Genomic DNA, 8,347 nt, shown 5'->3' with positions numbered 1-8,347 from the left:
CACCAAACAACTCTTAGAAATAAAAATCAACTCCAGCAACTTCCAAGTGTTTAAGAGAGGGAGGGAAAAAAAAAGAGCTCTAACGGATATAACAGCAAGTGTGTTTAGGGATGTTAAATAGCTGACTATATTAATGTTTTTGGATCATTGAACACAGCTGTTTGCAGTCTCTCTGTTTGAATGTCTACTTTGTATTCTTTGATACTGTGATTTGAGCAACTATTTCCAAGATGATAATATGTAATCTATTAACAGGTGATTTCTTACTGTTATGTTTTTTTTTTTTTTTGTAGTTCTGTATTATGTGTAACCTTACACTGCTTTGTTTTGTTTTGTGTTTTTCTCTTTTTCCTCTTAAATAAAAAAAAAAATTCAACTGGCATAATATTTGTACTTTACTGTTTAAGTCTTTGATCCATTTTGATGTTAATTTACTAAACGATGAGGGATGTGTCCACTTTAATTCTGCTGCAGCTAGCCAGTTTTCACAGTACCACCAGTTGAAAAGTTTATCTTTTCTCCAACATATTATTTTGGCTCATTTTTCAAAGATTACATAGATGAATGAGCCTCAGCTTGTTTCAGTATCCTTTATTCTGCTCCACTGATCCAGTCATTTTTAAAAAATCTATTACCATGCCATTTTTTTTTTCATTTGTCTTTTGTACAGTAGCTTGAAGTTAGGAATTATTATGTTCCCTACTTTTCTCTTATTGCTCAAAATTACTTTGCTTTTCTGGGTCTTTTCTGATTTCATATTAAATTTAGATTTTAATTTCTGTAGATCTGTAAAAATGTTATTGTTGTTCTTATTTGTAATGCACTTAGTCTGTATAATAGTTTAGAAAGTATGACCATTTTGAAAATATTGGTTCTACTTCCCCAGGATCATTGGAAAGGTGTTCACTTTTTGCTGTCCTCATCAATCTCCTTCTTAAGAGTATTATAGTTTTCTTTGTAAAGGTCTTCAATTTCCATGGGTAGATTAATTCCTACCTAGTTCATTTTTCTTGAAATAACTTTAAATACTATGGTTTTCATAAAATTATTTAACATGTTCCTTGTTGGTATACACAAATGATAATGACTTTTGTGTATTCATTGTGTATTCTGCTAATTTGCTAAAGTTGACTATTTCCAAGTTTTTTAGTGGCATACTTTACTTTTTCTATGTATAGTAGCATGTCATTGGCCAATAATGATAAATTGAGCTCTTATCCCTGTATATATGTCCTTTATTTGTTTCTCTTACTTAGTTTCTTAGGCTAAAGTTTCAAGTACTATGTTGAGTAAAGAAGTGATACTGGGACAGAGCTTGGCACAGCTCCCATTGCACACACGTGTGCAGACACACACAGGGACATATGCACCCTCGTGTGCCCAGGCTCCTGGCACCCTCCTGCCTGCCTGCTTTCCCACCCATTTGCCTGCCCACTGGTGCCCAGAGCCAGCTCTTGCCAGAGAGAGTCAGAGCCAAGCTGCTGATGACTGCACAGGAGAGGCCCTGGATATGTGCTGCAGTGAGAGGCTGCCAGGTCTTCCTCAGACAGTAGTGATAGCATCACAGAATGAGGCCAAAGGCCTCCCTGATGTGCAGAGAGAGATGCCTCTGCACCCAGAGCCCTCTCCACCTTCAGAGCCTGCTCAGAAACCACCACTGGAAGGCACTGGAAGTCACTCCCTCACTGTCAATAGCAGCCTGTGCCTGTTTGCTGCCTTGCAGCTCATGCTTGCCTGCCTGTTGCTCTGGTTCAGTGTCTGTTGCCATATCTGGTTGCAGAATGCCACCAACTTCCTATTCATCTTGTTCCCTCTCCTGACACAGCTGGGACCTATGGCCTGGCTGGGCTATAGGACCTGGGGCATCCCAAGTCTGTTGCTGGTCTCCCTATTTGTGGACCTGATCCTTGTTATCATCTTGGTGTGGCACATCCTGAAAGGCACTCCCAGAGGTGCCCATCCCTCTGCTCCTAGAGGACAGGCACCAGATGTGAGCCATCAGCCTTCCTTCATCTACTCAGAGTGGACGGAAGACAAGTTGGAGGATGACTTCCAGAACCTGGACTAAGACACTTGTATTTGAGTGAGTGATGGACATCAAGCCTGAGGCCAACCCTGTCTCACTGACCATCAAGTCCATGGTTCTGCAGGTCAGCTGGGACTCCAATGTCTCCCTGACCCTGGACATGTGCAACCTGGGCTGCAATGAGAAGACTTTGGCTACTTATTATCCTCTTGTGAGGAGCTGGCCCAAGAGTACCTGTTCAGTGCCTCCTGAGTTCTGTAAGCTGAGGAACTGCACCAAAATGCCCTGGACTTTTTCCTGCTACAGGCCAAGTTCTTTGAAATCCCCATGAACTCCATGGATCTGAAAAAATACAACATCCTTGGGCAGGTGCAGAAAAACCTATACAAAACTATCCCTCCCAATCCCCATGGCAGAGTGTGCCTGATCACCTAAGACCCGGAGGGTCCTCTGAGCAGCTACATCAATGCCAGCAACATCCGAGGTTACCATGGGGAGAAGGTGTATATCACTATGCAAGGGCCCATCGTCAGCATAGTGGTCAACTTCTGTTGTATGGTGTGGTGGGAGCATACACCCATCATCGTCATGATTATCACCATCAAGGAGATGAACCAGAAATGCACTGAGTACTTACCAGAAGACCAGGTGGTGTATGACTGCATGGACATCACCATGTAGAAAGACATTCATACTGAGGATTACCAGCTGTACCTTATCTCTCTCTGGAGCAGGACTGAAGAACGAGGCCTAAAGCACTACTGGTTCATATCCTGGCCTGACCAGAAGACCCCAGACCAGGCACCCACTCCTCTACCGGGTGCAGGAGGTAGAGGAGGCCACCCTTATATGCCCTCATCATTGTGTACTGAAGTGCAAGGATTGGAAGAACCGGCTGCTTCAGTGCCACCAGCATCTGCTGACAGCACCTGTGGGGATGAAAGGGGGCAAGAGACACAAAGAGCAGAGACAAGATGAAGTCCTTCCATTCAAGTCTTGTTTATTCATGGAATGAGTATCAAATATATAAGGTATTGGGGAGGAGGGATTTGGGTTCTGAGACATCAGCAGGTAACTTAGCAACAGTGGTAAGACTGAAGGTCATAGGTTAAATCAAATTTTCAAATTTCCCGCACACAGGCTCATAATCATAATGCCTGAATAATAGGCCAGGCTAAACAAGCTAGACAAGGTGCTGCTTAATTACCAAACTTAACTTCTAGAGGGAATTAAGGTGGTGAGGCCTCCAGATATAAGGTGGCAGCCACTTACATGGCTTCCCACAAAGCAGGCTGCCTTGGAATGGAACACAGGATTTAGCGGGTTGGAATGCAGAGGAGCTGGAGGCCAGGCCCAGGGAGCTCCAAGTTGGGTATGGTCTCTGGTTGGGTTGGGTATAATGGAGCAGGTGGCCTGTTGGTTTCAGGTGCCTTGAGGTGGCAGGGACCAGCCTGTGAGGTGTGGGACAAGGAGGGTACAGGTCAGGGTGGAGCCCCAAGGCTCTGGGCCATAATAGGAGTGGGAGGGGGAGTTCAGAGGGCTAGGCAGAAACTCCATACCCCCATCTGTGTGACACATCTTTCTGCTTCATGGTGAGGAAGCTGTTCTGAGAGTCTCTCTGTGTGTGTCACTCCATTTGTGTTCCCATGTATGTGTGTTGAGAGTCTGTGTTAGCGTGGTGTGCATGAATCTTTGGGAACATGTGTTATCTTGGAGCCACGTGTTTTACTGCTGACTTGAAATATTTACTCCACTACAGAGACATTTGCTGTCTTTTTATAATTTGCCCATGTTCACTGAATTGAGCGAAAGTGAAGCATTTTGAGAAAATAAAAAAGAAGTGATATAGAGCATCCTTGTCCTGTTCCTGATTTTAGGGGTGTATTTTAGTCTTTCCCCATTTAGTATAGTGCTAGCTTTAGGTTTGTCATTAATTTCCTTTATAATTCTCAGTTATAGTCAGTCTATACATTTGTTCTCCATGGTTAATATCATAAAGGAATGTTACTCAAAAGCTTTGTCTTGATCTGTTGATATTTTAACATGGTTTTCTACTTTGCTCCTATTTACATGATATATTACACTTATTCACAGAAGTGTGTTGAAACATTCTTGAGTCTCTTGGACAAAATCTACTTAATCATGATATATGATTTTTTAATAATATTCTGCATTCCATTTGCTAATACAATACACCCCAACAATATTGTGCTTCAGAGATCACGGACTATCTTTCCTGAGTTTTTCCTTGAAACCTGTTTGCAGAAACCCCACAGTTTTGTAGAAACTGCAAGTGTCATCTGAAATTGTTCTGCTTGTTTGTTTTTGGTGGAAGTTTTGCAAGTACTCAATCTGAGAATGTGATTCAGTTCTCCTCACTTAATTGAGTGCTGTCCTATAATCCCATCTGTAGCAAATGCAATATCTCTTATTGCAGCAGATTGCTGTATTAAGTGGAGCTAACTTGAGTATTTTTTTTATTTTAAAGAGAATAAAACAAAAGATAACAGAACAAAGAAAATCAGAACAGAGCAATGCAAGCAACACAGCACTTCACAAAACAAATGGTTATCAACAGTAGCTGCCATAAAGTCTCTTTTCTTTGAAACAGTTGAGAACACAATAATATTAAACATAACAAAATAGTATAAAACTATTCAAGAGATTGAAAGTATTAAAGGACATTCAAAACCAAATAACAGAAAATGAACATGGCAACTATGATACCTCATTTCCCTTAAAAATTTGTTTATACTATCACATATAATAAAATCCAGTAAGACAAAACACAATAGAACCAATGGAAACAGAAGAACAAAAGCATGGTAGGACTTCAAAGCAAGATGATATTAAATCAGCAATGGCTGTCATATATCTTGTTTTCTTCAAAGTAGCTTTCTTTAGTATTTTCAGTTTTGTACCAAAAGGCTTAAGATCTCTAAGAGACTTGCAAAATGTTCTAGATGTTCTAAACTTTATTATTGCAGTATTTTGTGCAAGATAAAGTACATCATTGTGCAAGATGTAATGTATTTAGGGAATAAATTATAAAAACAGGCATTTATATGCATTTTTCTGACAGAATCTGAAATTCTTGGTTTTTCAAAATTCATAAAGTTCCAGGAACATGAGGTTCACTGTGTCTTGTTGAGCATTTTTGCATCTTTATACATTAGCAAGTTCAGCAATTTTTAATTTGGCTTTTTATCTGGTTTTGTAATCAGTATAAAGCTGGCTTTCATTAATGATTTTGAGAGCACCATATCACTCCTTTAAATTTCTATGAATAGCTTCAGGTGATACAAAAACGTACCTGAAGTTTAGTAGAACTCTTTGGTGAATTATCAAAATTCTGGGCTTTTGTTGGATGGTAAATTATTTTCTACTCATTCAGTTTCATTGCTGGCAATTGAGTTGTTCAGCATATTTGTGTCTTCTAATTTGGTTTATTGGTAGTTTGTGTTTATCTAGGAATCTGTTCTTTTTTCAAAATTTGCTAATCTTTTGGAATATAGCTTTTGAAAATAGTTACTATTTCCTAGATTTTGAAAGCTTTTGCTTTCAATATCTAATTGCACTGATATGTCTTTTCTTTTTCTCTTTTGAGTTTGCCTAAGGACTTACCTATTTACCCCATCAAAGAATTATCTCTTCAATTTGTTGACTTTTTGCAGTTTTTTTAACTCTCAATTTCATTTATTTCCAATCTTATCTTTATAATTTTTTCTTTAGTTTTGGTTTGGGGTAAACATGTTGTTTCTCAAATGTTTTCATACTTCTCATTAATTTTTTATTTTGGCTTGCTTTGAATTCTTATAATTTGTAGTGATTCAGATGACTTTTTAAAGACTGCATTCACAGTGTCTCAGGCTTATATATGTCTTCTTTGGTTCTTTCTGTGACTCATTGGTTATGTATGGATAAGTTTTTGACTTTCCAGAAGCTTTTACCTTTTCCAAACTTTCTTCTGTCATTGATTTTAATTTTCATTGCACAGTAATAAAACAGTATGCATGGGGCAATTTCAATTCTTTTACATTTACTTAAGCAGACTTTGTGGAATAGTATATGACCTATTTTGGGAAAAGTACCATGTGCTGCTGAAAAGGATGTATACTTCACTGTAGAAGGGTGGAAAACTCTGCAACTATGAAATTCATATATTCAAGGGTATGCTGCAGCCCAGAAACTTATTTATTGGCTTGTTGTTAGTTGAGCTATCTCTTTATGAATCTATGGTGTTAATATTCCCCAGTATGATTATGTTGGTTTTTATTTGATGTTTCTATTTCAGCTTTTGTTTTATGAAGGTACCTACTCCAGTATTAGGTGAATATATATTTTGCAATGTTATTTTTCTTGTAGTTTATTCTTTTAAATAGTACATAAATTATTTGTCTCTTGTATTTATCTTTAACTGAGATTTATAATACTTGGTAGTAGAATTATTAACCCTGCTAGCTTTGGAGTTTCTAAAACATAAAATGATATTCTTGGTTCTTTAAATTTTAGTCTACAAACATCTTTTTAGATTAAATTTTGAATAAATTTCTTACATGCACCAGATTTGGGAATTCTGTTTTTTCATTCAGTATTCCAGTCTGTGTCTTTTGAATGGAGACCTGAAGCTATTAACATTGAGAGATATAACTGAGATGTGTTGATTATTTGTTTCCATTGCTTTTTTATATATTTTTGGATATTTTTACTTTTGTGTTCCCATGATTTTGTTGGTAAGTTGGTCAGTGTCCTTGCTAGTTTTCTCCCTGAATTTAGTTGGGCTCAATTGTTGTTTCTGTCAATATTTTTGAGCATTTTCTCTGTAGCTGATTTAGCAATCATATTTTATGAGCTGGTTTTTAATGAAAATACTTTATTTCTCCATTTGTAATTAGTAGTCCTACTGAGTAATTTATTTTATTTTTTGGTACTGCTCCTTTCTTTTATTTTAAAGAGATCAAAACATAACAGGACATAACAAAGCAGATCAGAACATAACAATGTAAGCAATACAGCATTTCACCAGAAGACAACCCATAATTAACAGTAACTACCACAATGTCTCTTTCTTAAAATAGCTGAATATAACTTCATATACAATAATATCAAACATAACAAAATTGTATAAAAACATTCAAGAGAATGAGAGTATTACAGGGCATTCAGAACCAAATAATAGGAAAAAAAACAATGGCTAATATGTTATCTCATTTTCCATAGAAAATTTGTTTATTCTTTCACGTGTAACGCAATCCAATAAGGTACAACATGATAGAGCCAATGGAAACCGAAGAGGGAACGCATGGTAGGACTTCAGAGTAAGGTGATACTATATCAGTACTGGCTATTATAATGACTATCACAGATAATAAAATCAAACAAACCAAGACAACCCATTCCAACTAATGAATGTGATCATTATAAGGCTTCAAAACAATGTAATGGGGAGTCATGATTACCATTAACTCTTACCATTTCCAACACTAGGGAGACAATATGGAATTTATACATGTGAGTTTGATTTATTTGGCTTGTGACTATGGTCTCAAGTTGGGTCCATTTATTAGTAAATATCTCAACGTAATCATTCTTTATAGCTGAGTAGTACTCCATTGCACAAATGTAAAACAGCATTTTTATCCATTCCTCAGTTGATGAACAATTAGGTGGTTTCCAAGATGTAGCTATTACAAACTTTGCTGTTATAAACACGGGTGCACATATACCACTGTGGTATGATGTTTTCAGTTCTTCTGGGAATATGCCAAGAAGTGCAATAGCTGGGTCAAATAGGACTTCCAATCCCAGCTTTTTGAGGAATCACCAGACAGACCTCCACAATGGTTGCACCAATCTACACTCCCACCAACATTGCAGGAGAGTTCATTTTTCCCCACAGCCTCTCCAGCATTTGTTGATGGTTTTTCTTGATCCTGGCCATTGTTTCAGGAGTGAGATGGAATCTCAGGGTTGTTTTAATTTACAGTTCTCTAATAACTAGTGATGATGAATATTTTTCATGTATTTCTTTGCGATTTCTATTTCTTCATCTGAGAAGTGTGTATTCATCTCAGAAGACCATTTTAGGATTGGATCCTTGAATTTTGGGGACCTGATTTTTTAAAAATTCTTTATATGTTTTAGACAGAAGTCCTTTGTGTGAGGGACTGTTCACTAAGATTTTTTACCAGTTTGTGGGTTTTCTTTTCACTATGCTGGAGATTTCTTTTGACATGCTGAAACTTTATGAGATGTGATTGCATCTATTTATTCTGGAAAGAATTCCCCATGTGATTTGATTCCTATTCATGAATTCTTTAC

General features: G+C 37.5%; 1 pseudogene; it reads left to right on the top strand.

Moving 5' to 3' along the window:
* Nucleotides 1-1,474: 1,474 nt before the first annotated feature.
* Nucleotides 1,475-2,949, top strand: LOC100732756 (tyrosine-protein phosphatase non-receptor type 5-like; annotated as a pseudogene).
* The last annotated feature ends 5,398 nt before the right edge of the window (nt 2,950-8,347 follow it).

Source organism: Cavia porcellus, unplaced genomic scaffold (genome assembly GCF_034190915.1).
Source record: "Cavia porcellus strain 051 isolate PalLab524CR breed Dunkin Hartley unplaced genomic scaffold, mCavPor4.1 scaffold_3, whole genome shotgun sequence".
Classification (NCBI taxonomy): Eukaryota; Metazoa; Chordata; class Mammalia; order Rodentia; family Caviidae; genus Cavia; species Cavia porcellus.
Note: the sequence above shows the minus strand (reverse complement) of the source record. Positions and strands in the feature narration are given on the sequence as shown.